Source organism: Peromyscus eremicus, chromosome X (genome assembly GCF_949786415.1).
Source record: "Peromyscus eremicus chromosome X, PerEre_H2_v1, whole genome shotgun sequence".
Classification (NCBI taxonomy): domain Eukaryota; kingdom Metazoa; phylum Chordata; class Mammalia; order Rodentia; family Cricetidae; genus Peromyscus; species Peromyscus eremicus.
In genome coordinates, this window is record NC_081439.1 from 111,987,801 (window position 1) to 112,004,886 (window position 17,086).

The window sequence follows — 17,086 nt, forward strand, 5'->3', positions numbered from 1 at the left end:
GTAGGTCAGTTCGGATTGTCTCTCGACCATTGCCAGCAGTCTGTTGTGGGGGTATCTTTGTGGATTTCTGTGGGCCTCTCTAGCACTTTGCTTCTTCCTATTCTCATGTGGTCTTCATTTACCATGGTCTCCTATTCCTTGTTCTCCCTCTCTGTTGTTGATCCAGCTGGGATCTCCCACTCACCCAAGCTCTCTTTCCCTCGACCCTCGCCCTTCACTACCCCCACTCATGTCCAGGCTGTTCATGTAGATCTCATTCCATTTCTCTGTCGTTGGGCGATCCCTGTGTCTTTCTTGGGGTCCTGTTTTCCAGGTAGCCTGCCTGGTGATGTGAGTAGCAGTCCAGTCATCCTTGTTCCACATCTAGTATCCTGTTATGAGTGAGTACATACCATGTTTGTCTTTCTGAGTCTGGGATACCTCACTCAGGATGATTTTTTCTAGATCCATCCATTTGTCTGCAAACCTCATGATGTCATTGTTTTTCTCTGCTGAGTAGTATTCCATTGTGTATATGTACCACATTTTGTTTATCCATTCTTCAGTTGAAGGGCATCTAGGTTGTTTCCATGTTCTGGCTATTACAAACAACGCTGATATGAACATAGCTGAACAAGTGCACTTGTGGTGTGGTTGAGCATTCCTTGGGTATATGCCCAAGAGTGGTATAGCTGGATCTTGGGGGAGATGGATTCCCAATTTTCTAAGAAATCGCCATATTGATTTCCAAAGTGGTTGTACAAGCTTGCATTCCCACCAGCAGTGGAGGAGAGTTCCCCTAGCTCCACATCCTCTCCAGCATAAGGTGTCTTCAGTGTTTTTGATCTTAGCCATTCTGACAGGCGTAAGGTGGTATCTCAGAGTTGTTTTGATTTGCATTTCCCTGATGATTAGGGATGTTGAGCAATTCCTTAAATGTCTTTCAGCCATTTTAGCTTCCTCTGTTGAGAATTCTCTGTTTAGTTCTATAGCCCATTTCTTAATTGGACTGTTGGGCATTTTGATGTCTAATTTCTTGAGTTCCTTATATATTCTGGATATCAGTCCTCTGTCAGATGTGGGATTGGTGAAGATCTTTTCCCATTCTGTAGGCTGTCGCTTTGCTTTGTTGACTGTGTCCTTTGCCCTACAAAAGCTTCTCAGTTTCAAGAGGTCCCATTGATTGATTGTTTCTCTCAGTGTCTGTGCTACTGGTGTTCTATTTAGAAAGTGGTCTCCTATGCCAATGTGTTCAAGACTACTTCCTACTTTCTCTTCTAGCAGGTTCAGAGTAGCTGGATTTATGTTGAGGTCCTTGATCCACTTCGACTTAAGTTTTGTGCACGGTGATAGATATGGATCTATTTGCAGCCTTCTACTTGAAGTTCTAGCCAGAGCAATAAGACAACATAAGGAGATTAAGGGGATACAAATTGGAAAGGAAGAAGTCAAGCTTTCCCTATTTGCAGATGACATGATAGTATACTTGAGCGACCCCAAAGATTCCACCAAGGAACTGATACAGCTTATAAACACCTTCAGCAACATAGCAGGATACAAGATCAACTCCAAAAAATCAGTAGCCCTCCTATATACAATGGACAAAGAAGCTGAGAAGGAAATCAGAGATACATCACCCTTTACTATAGCCACAAATGACATAAAATACCTTGGGGTAATACTAACCAAGCAAGTGAAGGACCTATATGACAAGAACTTTAAGTCCCTGAAAAAAGAAATTGAAGAAGATGTCAGAAAATGGAAAGATCTCCCATGCTCATGGATAGATAGGCAGAACTAACATAGTAAAAATGGCAATCTTACCAAAAGCAATCTACAGATTCAATGCAATCCCCATCAAAATACCAACACAATTCTTCACAGACCTGGAAAGAATAATACTCAACTTCATATGGAAAAACAAAAAACCCAGGATAGCCAAAAGAATCCTGTACAATAAAACAACCTCTGGAGGCATCACGATCCCTGACTTCAAGCTCTACTATAGAGCTACAGTAATAAAAACAGCTTGGTACTGGCATAAAAACCGACATGTGGACCAATGGAATCGAATTGAAGACCCTGACATTAATCCGCACACCTATGAACAAATAATTTTTGACAAAGAAGCCAAAAGTACACAATGGAAAAAAGAAAGCATCTTCAACAAATGGTACCACATTTTCTTTATCCATTCCTCAGTTGAGGGCCATATAGGTTGTTTTCTGGCTCTGGCTATTATGAATAAAGCTTCTGTGAACATAGTTGAGCATGTGTCCTTGTGGTATGATTGAGCATCTCTTGGGTATATGCCCAAGAGTGGTATCCTTGGGTCTTGAGTGGGGGTATGCGGGCAGGTATTGTGCCCCTGGGTTTAAGGCCTAGAGGCTGGAATGATTGGTTAGGAGAACAATGACTCACCTCTTGGTCCAGTCAGAGCTGATGGAGTCTGTGTCTCAGGGAACAGTTGCAGTCTTGTGGGAGGGGGGGATGATGGGGGGTTGGGGGATGGAGTGGGGCTTATAGATTACAGGGTCCGATGAGGGGGCTGATAGTCAGGCCTGCCTGCAGGAGTCTTGCCTGCTGGCCTGCAACTGGGGCTGCAGTGCGTGGGGGTCTGGGGGCATGGGTTGTGCCGCTGGGCTTAAAGCCTAGAGGCTGGAGTGATCGGCTGGAACAATGACTCACCTCTTGGTCCAATCAGAGCAGGGGGAGTCTGTGTTTCAGGGAGCAGCTTCAATCTTGGAGGGTGGGTGGATTTGGGGGAGGAGGGGCTTGTAGGTTACAGGGACTGGTAGGGGATGGTGGTAATCAGGCCTGCCTGGAGGAGTCTTGCCTGCTGGCCTGCAACTGGAGCTGCAATGGATGGGGGAATGGGGGGGGGGACAGGCTGTGCCCCTAGGCTTAAAGCCTGGAGGCTGGGGTGATTGACTAGGAGAACAAAGAATCACCTCTCCAATCGGAGCTGGCAGAGTCTGTCCAGTTTCATTTTCTTAATGACTAGATAAAGAAGAAACATAAACCTTGAAAAATGGTAGATTTCCACACCAAATTATTTGCAACTTGTTGGTGACTTTATCCTTAATGAGAAATATGATAGAACCACATTGCTCATTATTTTCCCAGGATGAGCTTTAATAAGCTTTAGAGACATTTAAAATTCAAATATTGATTTACATATTTAGTGTAACAAAATGCCATATTTTGTACTTTATGGCTACTAGCTTATTGGCAGATGTAAACTCTTCAGGTAAGGGGCTGAGAAGGCAGCTTTGTGGGTAAGAGTGCTTATTGTGAATGCAAGAGAACCCAAGTACAAATGCCTATAAACTAAGCATTGGGGGGCAGAGGCAGGTGGATCCCAGTAACTCAATGGCCAGCCAGATTTGCTGAAATGATAAGCTTCTGGCTCAGTGGGAGACCCTGTCTTAAAAAACAAAATGAGGAATGATAGAGGAAGATCTCTGGTTTCCATATGCACACATATGTACGCATGCACCACATCTGTCTCTCTCTCACACACACATACACATAATCTTCAAGTAGTATGAAAATTTGTTGCAAATATATCCTGAGCATACTATGATATTTTTCACAGTAATTGAAATTTTCATTTGCAAGTATATCAGTATTAAAATAGAATGAAATATTAGACATGAGAATCACAGGTAATTTTTGTCTGGAAGAGGCATTGCTATTGGTTATATATGGAAGTCTTGGGTCACATTTTATATTTTCCAGAATGATGGTTTACTTCTTTAAATTTTTAAAATAAATAAGCATTTCCCTTTTCATTGGTACAACAGTGAAAACATAATATATAGGCATATAAAAGGGAGAAAGAATTAGTCAATAAATGATACTGGAACACATGGCAAGTCTTTTCCAGGGAAAATTAACTTAAATACTATCTGATGCCTTAAGTAAAATAAAGTCAAGATTTTCATAAGATTTATACACTAAAGGTGCTAGAACCCAGAGATATTTAATTTTCATAATCTTAGAGTAGAAAATGTTTTCCCAAAGATAACATAAAAGTGAGAAGCTATAAATGATTGAGAGACATGACTACATAAGTATTTCAAATATTTATATATACTGAAATACTATAGTTGAAGTAAAAGTCAACACAAAGTGGGAGAAATTGTTGCTGCAAATATTTCATAAAATAATGTGTTACATATAATAAGACATTAGTATATACAACAGAGAGCATTCTAACATAATCAAATGAATACCATCACAGAAAGGTAATGAAACAGCATACATAGTAATTCACTAAAGAAGTTATGAAGTGAAATCCACTAGAATAAAGACAAATCAGTAAAGCTCGTCAATCCACACACCTTAGTAGTTTTAGTCTACTTTTGTTTTCCTTTCAACACTATCTTTTTTTAAGTAGTGTGTGTGTGTATGTGTGTGTGTGTGTGTGTATGTGTGTGTGTAGGCATGCACATGGGCAAACACACATATTTGCATATGTGCAAAAGTGCAGTGGTGCAGATGCCCCTGGAAGCTAGAGGAAGGAATCAGACTAGACCCCTTGTAGCCGCAGTCACAGGCTATGTGAGCTGCCTGATGTCAGTTCTGGAAACTGAACCTGGCCCTCTGCAGTACATACTCTGACATCACTCAACTGTCTCGTCAGTCTCCTCCTTTCAACTTGATATTGTAACAATTTCTCAAATACACAGATGTAGTAGTATTCGCTCCACCCATGACCTTGGGCTATTCGGCCCAAAGGAGGCTATGCTTCCTGCTGTGTACATGACCTCTTATAAGGAGTTGGAGAAGAGTCACATGCCCCTTCTCCCTGCTCCTGCCTGCAAGGTGGATTCACTCACCACCAGATCCGAGGATGACTTCAGCTGTCTACTCTGTTCTATGTTCATGAGTGTATTTCCTCAATTTATATCTTAATAAATTCTGTTACCCATTTAATAGATTCACGTGGATTGATCCTAATACACAGATACTGAAAGAATGATACCATGAAGGTATGACTGCAGTATACTCACCATTTATATTTAACAATAGAATGACTTCTTTCTCTAAACACTTCATAGATCTAAATCCATAAATATATGTGCTTACCAAGAGGATATTCCATACATAGATACAATGGAATATGATTCATCTTTTAATTAAAAAGAACTCTCACAAGTTAGAAAATCTAAAAGAAATGAATAAATGTCTTGTCACATAGGATATAACAAAATTAAACAAAGAGGATATAAACAGTTTAAACAGATCTATTATCAACAATGATATTGGTGCAGTAATAATCTTTCAACTGAAAACAAACAAATAAACAAACAAACAAATAATGCCCAGGCCCAGGTGGAATCCACAATGAATTCCATCAGACATTAAAGAAGAAAAATACTGGCCAGGTGGCAGTGGTGCACGCCTTTAATCTCAGCACTCAGGTGGCAGACCCAGGTGGATCTCTGTGAGTTCAAGGCCAGCCTGGTCTACAGAGTGAGTTCCAGAACAGGCACCAAAACTACACAGAGAAACCCTGTCTCAAAAAACCAAAAATACCAGTGCTTATCAAAATATTCCATGCCATGAAACAGAAAGGGAGAATATTACAAAACTCATTTCACAAAGACAATGTTACCATAACATCAAAATCAGATGAACAGAAACACACACACACGCACACACACACACACACACACACGCGCACGCACGCACGCACGCACGCACGCACGTACACAGAGTGAGAGAGAAATTATAGGCCAACCCCCTGAAGAACAGAATAAAAAAATCACAATGAGGAGCTGGAGAGATGGCTCAGTGAATAAGAGCACTTGTTGCTCTTGCAGAGGACCAGAGTTCAGATTCCAGCCCCCACACAGCAGCTTACAACCAACTGTAACTTCAGGTCCAGAGGATCCTATGTCCTTTTCTGTCTTCTGTGGGCACTGCGTGTACATGATACATAGACATGCATGCAGGTAAAACACCCATACACATAATACAAAAATAAATCTAAAAAAAAATCTGTTTTTTTTAAATTTTACATTAAAATGCTTACAAGCCAAATTCAGCCACTCTTCATAAGGGTCATTAACCATGACTAAATGGACTCATTCACGGATGAAAGAATGTTCCCACATACACAGATGATGTAATATAAAATCAATATGCAAAAATTGGTAGCTTTCATATACCAAAAATGAACATGCTGAAACAGAAACCAGGAAAATAATTCCATTTATAGAAATAAAATACCTAGAAAATAAACCTAACCAAGGAAGTAAAAAACTTCACATTGAAAAATTTTAAAACATCGAAGAAACTAAAATTTGAAAAGATCTCTCAAGCTCATGGGTTGACAGAATTAATGTAGTGAAAATTACTATATTACCAAAATTGATCTGCAGATTCAGTGAAATTTCCATAAAAATTCAAATTATATTGTTCTCAAAAGCAGAAAGAAAAACTACCTTAACATTCATATAGAAGCACAAAAGACTTCAAATAGTCAAAGAAATCCCAAGTAAAAATATAAAACATAGTGCTGGAGGTAGTACAACACCTGATTTCACGTTGTTCTTTGAAGCAATAGTAACTAAAGCAGCATTATGCTAGAACAAAACCAGGCACAAAGAGCAATGGAACAGAATAGAAGAGAAGACCCAAAAGTAAACCCACCCTGCTACAGCCACTGAATTTTTACCATGATGCTAAAAACATACACTGGAGAAAAGTATATGGTGCTGAGAAATGGGCGTGTCCACATGTAGAAAAACAAAAATAGATTCTTACCACTCATCCTGTGCAAAAATCAGTTCAAAGTGGATTAAAGATTGGAAAGACTTAAAACTCCAACACTGTCAGAGAAAAGCATAGCAAAGGCATAGCAAAATAAAGGCACAGGAAAGAACTTTCTGAAAAGGACTTCAGTAGTTCAGGAAATAATGCCTGGAGTTGTCAAATGGGATTGAATGGAATTTAAAAGCTTCCACACAGTGAAAGGATCAATTAGTTAAGTGAACAAACATCGTATAAAATGAAAGAAAACTATATACCTGACAGATGATTGCTATCTAGACTATACATAGAACGAGAGAGAGAGAGAGAGAGAGAGAGAGAGAGAGAGAGAGAGAGAGAGAGAGAGAGAGAAATGAAGGAAGGGAAGGAAGGAGGGAGGGAGGGAGGGAGGGAGGGAGGGAGGGAGGGAGGGAGGGAAGGAGTATCCTTAAGCCAAACTTGGTCAATTAAATGAACAGTTCTCAAAAGATGAAATACTGATGGCTAATTAACATGTGAAAATTATTCAACATTATTAGCCACCAGATAAATGAAAATTAAAACTGTACTGAGATTTCATCTCACCTCAGTCAGAATGGCTGTCAAGAAAACAAACAATAAATTCTGGTTAAGATGTAGGGGAAAGAGAATTCGTTTTGTTGTTGGTGGTGGTGGTGATTTTTTAAGGCAGGGTTTCTCTGTGTAGTCTTGGCTGTCCTGGAACTCACTCTGTAGATCAAGCTGTCCTTAAACTCACAGAGATCTGCCTGCCTCTGCCTCCAAAGTGCTGGGATTAAAGGCTTGAGCCACCACTGCCTGCCTAGAAAGAGAATTCTTACACATTGTTGTTGGTAATGTAAGTTGTTCCAGCTACTGGGGAAATCAGTAGGGATGTTCCTCAAAAAGCTAATCATAGAACTATCATGTAACCCAGTCATGCCACTCCTGGTTATACATTCCAAGCCAGCACACTACAGAGATGCTGTTTCACTCACATTTATGGGGGTGTGATTCACAATAACCAAATTATGAAATCAACCTAGGTGTCTATCTACAAATGGGTGCACAAAGAAAATGTAGTATATATACACAATTGAGTTTTATTTAGTCATGAAGACTGAAATTATGTTTGCTGGAAAATGGATGCAACTGGAGATTATCATATTAAGTGAAGAGCCAGATTCAGATGATAAGTATTGCATATCTCCTCTCATCTGTTGCTTCTATGTTAAATATAGATACACAAAACAACAACAACAACATACATACACACATGTAACACTACAGGAAGGAGGATAAAGAAGGGATAAAGGAGAATGCTTATAATTGGACGACTTTGCTCCTTGTATTTTTACTTTCTGTTAATATATATATTAACTTGAAAAAATATGGGTTCTTATATTAACTTTGAATCTAGGGTAAAACCGTATATTACTGGTCAAAAAAAAAGGGAAAAAAATGTAAATGATAAAATGACTCCTAATGATACTCATAGATCAGAGTACTGCTCAGCCATCATCAGAGAAGCTTTCTTCTGTGGTAGATGGGAACAAATGAGAGACCTATAGCTAGACATTACACAGAGTGTGAGAGACCTTGGAATTCTCAGCCCTAAACAGGATGTCTCCATCAAATCCCTCCCCTCAGGGTTCAGGGAACCCCTCAGAAGAGGAGGAGAAAAGAGTGTAAGAGCCAGAGGGGATGGAGGACACCAAGAAAACAAGGCCCTTTAAATCAACTTGAACAAAGCTTATATGAACTCACAGAGACTGAGGCAGCATACTCAGGGCCTGTAGGGGTCTACACCAGGTCCTATGCTGAAATATTATGGCTTCAAGTTTACTGTTTTTATGGGATTCCTGAGTATGTGAAAGAGTGGGTCTCTAATTCTTGTGCCTTCTCTAGGGCTCTTTTCTTTCTGTTGGTTTGTTTTGTCCAACTTCCATATGATAGTTTTTGTTTTATCTTATTATATTTTATTTTGTTACACTTTTAAAATGAATGAATGAATGAATGAATGAATGAATGAAAACTTTAAGGTTAACAAAAGAACTGCCATTTAAATCTGCCAAGAGAGTGACACTGTATATATCAACCACCCTAGGATAGGCCTCATGTTCAGGAGTAGTTGACCAACATATATTTGTTTTTGTTTGTTTGTTTGTTTGGTATGTGTGTGTATGTGCTTTTATTTGGTTATACTTTGGTGGTTTTATTTTCCTTTTTGGATGTGGTTTTATTTTTGTTTTCTTAGTTTTGAAGGGGTTTAATTTTTTTTTTTTTTTTTTTTTTTTTGGTTTTTCGAGACAGGGTTTCTCTGTGTAGCTTTGCGCCTTTCCTGGGACTCACTTGGTAGCCCAGGCTGGCCTCGAACTCACAGAGATTCGCCTGCCTCTGCCTCCCGAGTGCTGGGATTAAAGGCGTGTACCACCACCGCCCAGCTTGTTTTTGTTTTTGATTTTTCGAGACAGGGTTTCTCTGTGTAGCTTTGCGTCTTTCCTGGATCTGGCTCTGTAGACCAGGCTGGCCTCGAACTCACAAAGATCTGCCTGCCTCTGCCTCCCGAGTCTGCCTCTGCCTCCCGAGTGCTGGGATTAAAGGTGTGCGCCACCACCGCCCGGCAAAGATTTTATTTTTTTTAATTATGTATAGTGTTCTGCCTGCATGTGTCCTTGCACGCCAGAAGAGGGCGCCAGATCTCATTGCAGGTGGTTATGAGCCACCATGTAGTTGCTGGGAAATGAACTCAGGACCTCTGGAAGAGCAGCCAGTGCTTTTAACCACTGAGCCATCTCTCCAGTCCCGGGTTTAATTGTTGTACTGTTTTTTTTGTTTTGTTAGAAAAACATTAAAAAGCCGGGCGGTGGTGGCGCACACCTTTAATCCCAGCACTCGGGAGGCAGAGCCAGGAGGATCTCTGTGAGTTCGAGGCCAGCCTGGGCTACCAAGTGAGTCCCAGGAAAGGCGCAAAGCTACACAGAGAAACCCTGTCTCGAAGAAAAAAAAAAAAAAAAAAGAAAAACATTAAAGTTGGGTGGGTAGTGAAGGGAAAGGACCTGGAAGGACTTGGGAAAAGGAAAAATATGATCAAAATATGTTTAAATTTAAAAATTATTTTAAATAATAACAAATATAATTTTTAAAAGAAAAGAATACTTATAAATTTCTTTTAGAGCTCTTCTTTCACTATTTTATTTAGTGTGCTGCTCAATTGGCAAGTATTTTTACATTTTCTATTTATGGCAAAAAAGTCCTGCCAAGAACAGCAACATGGGTGGGCCTGGAGAACACTATGCTAAATGAAATATGCTAGGCACACAGAGAGAAACACTGGATAGCCTCAGAGGAGGAGTCTATAATAATAATATCCATAAAAGCAGAATTAGAATGGTTATTGTCAGGGACAAGGGGAAGGTGAATGTGAAGACACCAGTCAAGTTCAAAAGTTTTGTTACGAGTATGAGTAAGTTCTAGAGGTCTAATGTGTAGCATAGTGTTTATAGATTACACACACAATACTTATACTTAAAATAAGGTAGATCCTAAGTATTTTCATCATTAACAGGTAACTAAACAAATTTAAGGATATATTAATCATATTAATTTTATGATTCTCCACAGTGTATACTTATACTGAGTCATGTTATATATCTATATCTATATATATCTATATCTATATCTATATCTATATATCACGTTTTATAGTATTGTTTTGCAGTTTGCCTAATTTTCAACTTAAATGCGCTTGTCTTTTCAAGAAACACTAAATATTATTCCACAAAATATATATTTACCCCATAATAGTTGTTGTATCCATTGATCATGATTTTCATAGCTAATACTCTGTAGCTCATTGGTTGCATTCCTAACTTCATTGTGAGGAAAAACAAAGAGATAGCAGTAAACATCAGTGTATCCTTTGATTTTATGTAATAGCATCCTGGGTAAATTTCAGACTGAGGATTAAGGGGCATGCACATTTTACCTATTGCTTAATCCTGCCTTTGAGACAAGATTAATGGCAGACAGTGCTACAGTTTATTTTAGAGATCTGGTCGTTTAAACACTACCTTCAGAGAATGGGTATTTCCTCCTTGTAAATAAAACTATTAGATACCTGAAGGATGCTTACTTTGACACCAATATTCTTAGCTACTTAAACTATGGCATGTTTGTAAAATAGACTTTGTACTCACCCAGCTTTTCAATGACCTGATAGTCAACATTGCTTGATCATTATGAGTTTTGTGATAAGGAATCAAGTCATAGTGTGTTTTTATCTGGGATATTTGCTCCCAATATTGAATAAGCCCGAACTCTACTGTCTTCCTTGCATAGTCAGTTCCTAGGATGTAAAAAACAGTCTTCCTCGATTTTTTCTTTCACTAATGTAATTTATACTGCAAGGAGAACTCAGAGAAAAATGAAATAACAAAACTTCCTAAGTTGTGGTGTATGTCCAATTCTAAGTCAATAGAATCTGACCCAAGGCCATTTTATTCCAACATTACACATCATTTCCCAGAATCCCTTTCCATCACCTTCTCCTTTGACACTGGTGTGCAACTCTTTGAGACTGCTAAGTACCTGACCTGAAGAACATCAAGTGTTTCTATCACAGTGCAGTATGTTCTTAATCATGTCTAATACTCTAGGTTTAGGGTACATCTTTTTAAAAAGACTTTGTATTATTTGTCTCAGGTCAATTTTTCCCCAAGCCTACATTCTCCAACAAAAACAGGGAACTATCAGGGGGAGCAATGTTCACTCCTGAACTGTTTCACTAGAGCATTCTTTTCCAGTAATTATCTCCCATGGTGTATCAGATAGGAAGCCCTGCACATTTGCTCTGTAAATTGGAGGGTTTGTCTCTGAAATTGACTTATAAACATAGTCTGCAAATGACCTTTTATGGAGGAAGAAGGAAAAGATGACCATAGAGCAGGTTATTATCTGCACTGGTAGCATAACAGGTACTTAAGTTCTCTCAAACTCAAGCATCAACTGAGTCTACATAATCAAAGTGAAGTGCAGAATTAAAGCAATTTGAGATAATTCAGACTGGCAAAATCTACCCCAAAAAACCTTTCACGTAATTGCATCAATTATCTAATTGGAGCAAATCTTTGGGGATTAGGGCTTGAATTATTCTTATAATTGATTTAATTTTCATTTAGCTTGTGTATGAAAACGCACCCACACACAATCTACCTTAAAGCTTCATATTTAGTGGCTAGTTAATGCAACTTCCAACTGGCATAATTTTCGCTTGTGGTTTCCTCCTATTGGCATATTTGAACTGCAATATTTCATTAACATGGTCACCATGCAGCTCTGAAAGGAAAACTGTAACTTTCTACAGCTTAAATTATATATTTAAGTATTGCTTTTTCAAATAAGAAATCAAATATTCCTACATTTCTAACGAGGCCTTGTTCATTGATTTTTCTTTTCTTTCCTCCCTCCTTCCTTTTCCTCCTCTGTCTTTCTTGCTTCTTGTGTATTTGACATTCTGTAGGAGAAACTGGAAGTACTTAGTTGGAGAGCTTATAGTGACAGGAATTTCTTTTCTCTTTAGCTCTGCCTATTTAACAGTAGCCTGTACATATATTGTCTCCCTCACAGAACTGAGAAAATTGTACACTGCACCAAACCGAAAGTTCTCCTCTTAACTAAATTCTCCAAATTGATAGTAGGGGTCCCAGACTTAGATCCTTTGCTCTCTTAAAAGAAAAAAAAATATTCCTCTACTTCTTTCCTCTAGTACTGGCAACTTAAAAAGTTCAGGATAATTGAGGCTTATCTTCACATGTTGCTGCTAATGGGTACATGAACATTATTCAATCCAAACAGTATCTAAAACAGAAGAATAGTGATCAATGATTATTAAAGGTTAGGATGAGTCATCTGGGGAGGAAGAAGAGAGGAAAGCTGGATAATATACAGCAAGGCATAGGTATAAATGTTCCCCAGCATAGTAAGGAAACTATAGTTTATAACTATTGTGTGATTCATGAAGATCAATCAGAAAGGAGTTCAAAGACTCTTCTAAACAAAAAGATACACTAGATAGAAAGGTAATGACGTTGATTTGCCCAAGTCTGACCAAATACTACACAGTTTACAAAAGTGTTGGAAGAACCCATAGTGCTCCACAAATATACGTAACTTTAAATGGTCATGGTTTAAAGTGGTGAAGAGGGGAGAGAGAGGTATGGGGGACATATGCTCAATGTATAATACATACTTGCATGAAAATGTTCTTATGTAACACAATACCATGTGAAATGAATATGTACAATGAAAACAATTTAATATATTATAGAAGAATTGATGAAGTAGGATTCTAATTCTCATCAAGAAAAGAAAAACACATAACTATGGATAATATATCAAATGGATTGAAAAGTCTATGTCAGATAATAGCCTAATTAAGCTCTAAAATATGGGATTCAGAATAATTCTAATTCGATTTTTTGCATCTCATAATTTGATGGCTGTTGTTTATGAACTTTTAAAATTCTATAATAAAATGCACTTACTTAGTCAATGAACACAAGCATGCAGGCACAGATAACTGTAAGAGTTAAGTCATTTAACAAGCACTTAATGAGCCTGAGCTGGATCCAGGAGATGGAAAATAGACACAGTTTTTGTCCTTTAAATGACTTCAGCCTAGGTGAAAGAGATATGGATAAGCTGATAAATTTCAACCTAGGCTGAGAGAATTCTGAAGATGTAATCAATTACAGGGTACTGGAGGTGCACACGGGAGGAGCCATAATCCAGGCTTTAGTTATAAACGTATAGGATACTACTGAAAGATTATAAGCAAGGGTTTAAACACTATAAGATCATTATGCTTGAAAAAAAATGTTAGCGGGGAAAGAGGACAAAAAACAAATTCAGGAAGACCATTTGCCAGGTGCTGTAGTGGTCCAGGCACGAGAAGATGCAACTCACTATGGAGATAATTGATGAACTAAGAAAGCTATTAGGAGAAAAGCTGAACACATTTCTATGAGGAAAGGGATGAAGATGGAGAGAGATATCCAAGAGAATTCACTGAATCTTGGTTGGGATAACTGTATCTATTGTGGCATCATTCACCACCTAAGACATACAGGAAGAGGAGCAGGTTTGGTACAGGTAAAGAGAATGAGTTCAGTTTAGGACGAGTATAAGGCAATAATAGTAATTCAAGTGAAGATCTAGTCTAAGGCATTTGGCCATATGAGACCTAGACTTAAGTAGAAACTGAGCCAGAGACATGGAGGAATGAATCCTCGGTATATAGCTTATTAAAGCCATGGGAAAAATAACATACTCCCAAGGGAGGGTATATAGAAGAGTGCAGACATGAGGATCCCAGGAACAAATGGAAGGAATACAATTATGTGAGAGATAGATGTATGACGAGGAACCCACAATAAGGCAAGAGCAACCAGGGAAACAAAAGGAAAAAAAGAGTCACATGTTGGAGTCAAAGAAACTCTTGATCTGCTGGCAGTTACCTGCATCCTTACATAAACTCTTTAACGTTTCTACATTCATTTTCTTGACCCTTATTAAAGTAAAACATGGTAAATGTGGTTTTATGCTGTTAGGTTAAATGGATAAATGCAAATAAAAAGAAAGCTTGTGGCAAAACATATCACAATGTTAATCATAAAAGGCAATATCTCACTTTACTTATAGCTTTGTTCTGGGAGAGCCAGGAGCTGGTGTGGTTTTGTTTGTTTTCTAAGATCACTCAATAAAACATTACTTATTAATAGCAAATTGCTGCTGTGTACAATAGTTCTCTTGAATTTATTCTTCCTCTCTGCCTGAAATTTTGTATCAATATCTTCCAAATCTGTCCTTGATTTGGCCTCTGCTCTACATAATTTTGATCTCTGTCATTAGTCTGAATGCTTCATGCTTCACATAGGAATAAAACCATTCAGTACCTATCTTTCTGTTACTGGGTTATTTCACTTAAGATAATGTATAGGCTCATCTAAATTATCACAAAAGATGGAATTTCTTTCCTTTTAAAGGCTGAATCATATTCCATGTGTGTATGCACCACATATCCATTCATTTAATGTTGGGGATTTGGGTCGATTCTATATCTTGGCTATTATGAATATTGCTGGAATGAATGTGGAAGAATAGATGTCTGTTCAACATACTGATTTTATACCTTTGTATCTATGCTTGGAAATATGATTGCTGGATTGTATGCTTGCTTTTGATTTGTCTGATAAAATTCCGAAGATCTTTCCAAAAAGAGTGAAGCCATTTCATGCAAAAGGATTGATTCCCTTTTTGCCTATATCCTCTAAATCTTTATAACAGCCATTCTGGTGGCTGTGAGGTGATAGCACATTGTTTTATGATTTCTCTTTATGAGACACAATCTCACTATGTAGCCCACACTGGCCTAAAACTCACAAACCTCTCATCTCAGCTAGCCAAGCCAGGAGAGTACCAGTGCATGCCAGATGCATGCTTCATCATGGTTTTGATTTGCATTTTCATGATTAGTGATGGTGATGCTTCTTGGTCATCTGCATGTGTTCTTTGAATGTCTTAGAAAAGGTCTTTTGCTTATTTTAAAATTGGTTTATTTACTGTCTTACACAAACTATCAAGTTCTTAGTATTTTGGACTTTGACTCCTTATCAGATTTATGGTTTGACAACATATTCTCCCATCCCATAGGTCATCTTTTCATTCTGCTGACTATTTTCCTTAGCTACGCTTGTGTCTACTGTTTGTTTACTTTTTTGTTACCTATGCTTTGGAGGTTAAATTAAATAATCATTGTAGGGGCTGAAGAGATGGCTCAGCAGTTAAGATTGTGTAGTGCTCTCACAGAGGATCTGAGTTTGGTTTCTGGCACCCATATCTGGCAGCTCACAACCACTTGTAACTCCAGATCCAAGAGATACATCATCCTCTTCTGTTTACCTATGACACTGCACTAATGTGCACAGACACATGCACATGAACATGTGCACGTGCACACACACAATTAAAAATGAGAAAGAAATCCTTAAAAACAGAACAAAATCATCATGAAGACAACTGACATGAAGCATTTCACTTCGTCTTACACTTGAGTCATTAATCTATTTTGATTTGATTTTATAAATAGTGTAAGATAAGAATGTAATTTTATTCTTCTGCACATAGCTGTCTAGTATTCTCAGAACTACTTATTCAAGAGGGAGTCCTTTTTCTATTGATTATTCTCAGTATCACATTTAAAAACTGGGATAAATTTTTTAAATAATAGAAGTAATGATATATATCAGGAAGCATAAAGAAATATGTAAGATCAGCAACCTTCTCCAAATTAAGACTTACCTTAACATAAATAATTACTCATTCTGGTTTATTCTGCACATAAAGATACATTTTTCAGCTTTTTCTTTTATTTTTGAGAATACAATATAATTACATCGTTTCTCCCTTACCTTTCTTCCCTCCAAATCCTCCCACATACACCCCCTTGCTTTCTTTCAAATTCATGTTCTCTTTTTTCATTAATTGTTTTACATATATAACTAAATATAAATATAACCTATTTGGTCTTATAATAGTACTCATGTGTATGTCTTCAGGGCTGACCATTTGATATTAGATAACCATTTGGTGTGGATAAATTCAAATTTTAATATATCAGATTTCTTCACTCACGGTGTATTTCTACTTATATTTACATCTGTTCTCATATCCACAGGCAAGTGTATAACTGCCCTCATCACTTTATTTTCATTTCTAGATGGGTTTGTGGTGAAATCTAGGCTTCCACTAATTACCATAAGTAAAGCTAGTTAGTTACAACATAGTTAAATGTTCCTAATACTATATTAATTTTTATCTTTTTCAGTTTTCTTTTTAACTGATTTTTTTCATATATATTCTAATCATGGTTCTCCCTCTCCCAGTCCATCCCAGATCCTCCTCACTTCCCACCCATCCAACTTCATGTCTTCTTTCTCTCTTTCTGTAGAAATCAAACAGGTAAATAAAACAAACAAGTCAGAATAATTTTAAAAGACAAAGACAAAGCGTAAGAAACACACACAAAACCCATAAAAACATAAAATCAGAAACTGTAATAGACAAGCAAAAAAAAAGTAAGGTTAAAAACAAATATTACCAGGCAGCAATATCATCAGTATTTTCAGTATGACCCACAGAAGAACATGTTGTATAATGTTTGATGAAGTATTGAACCTGAATGTGGCTTCCTGGGAGCCATTTGTGAATATGTTCAAGAGGTGTGTGCCATTGGTCATGATACTCAACACTGTCTGGCAGTCTTATATGATAATAGAACATTTATAAG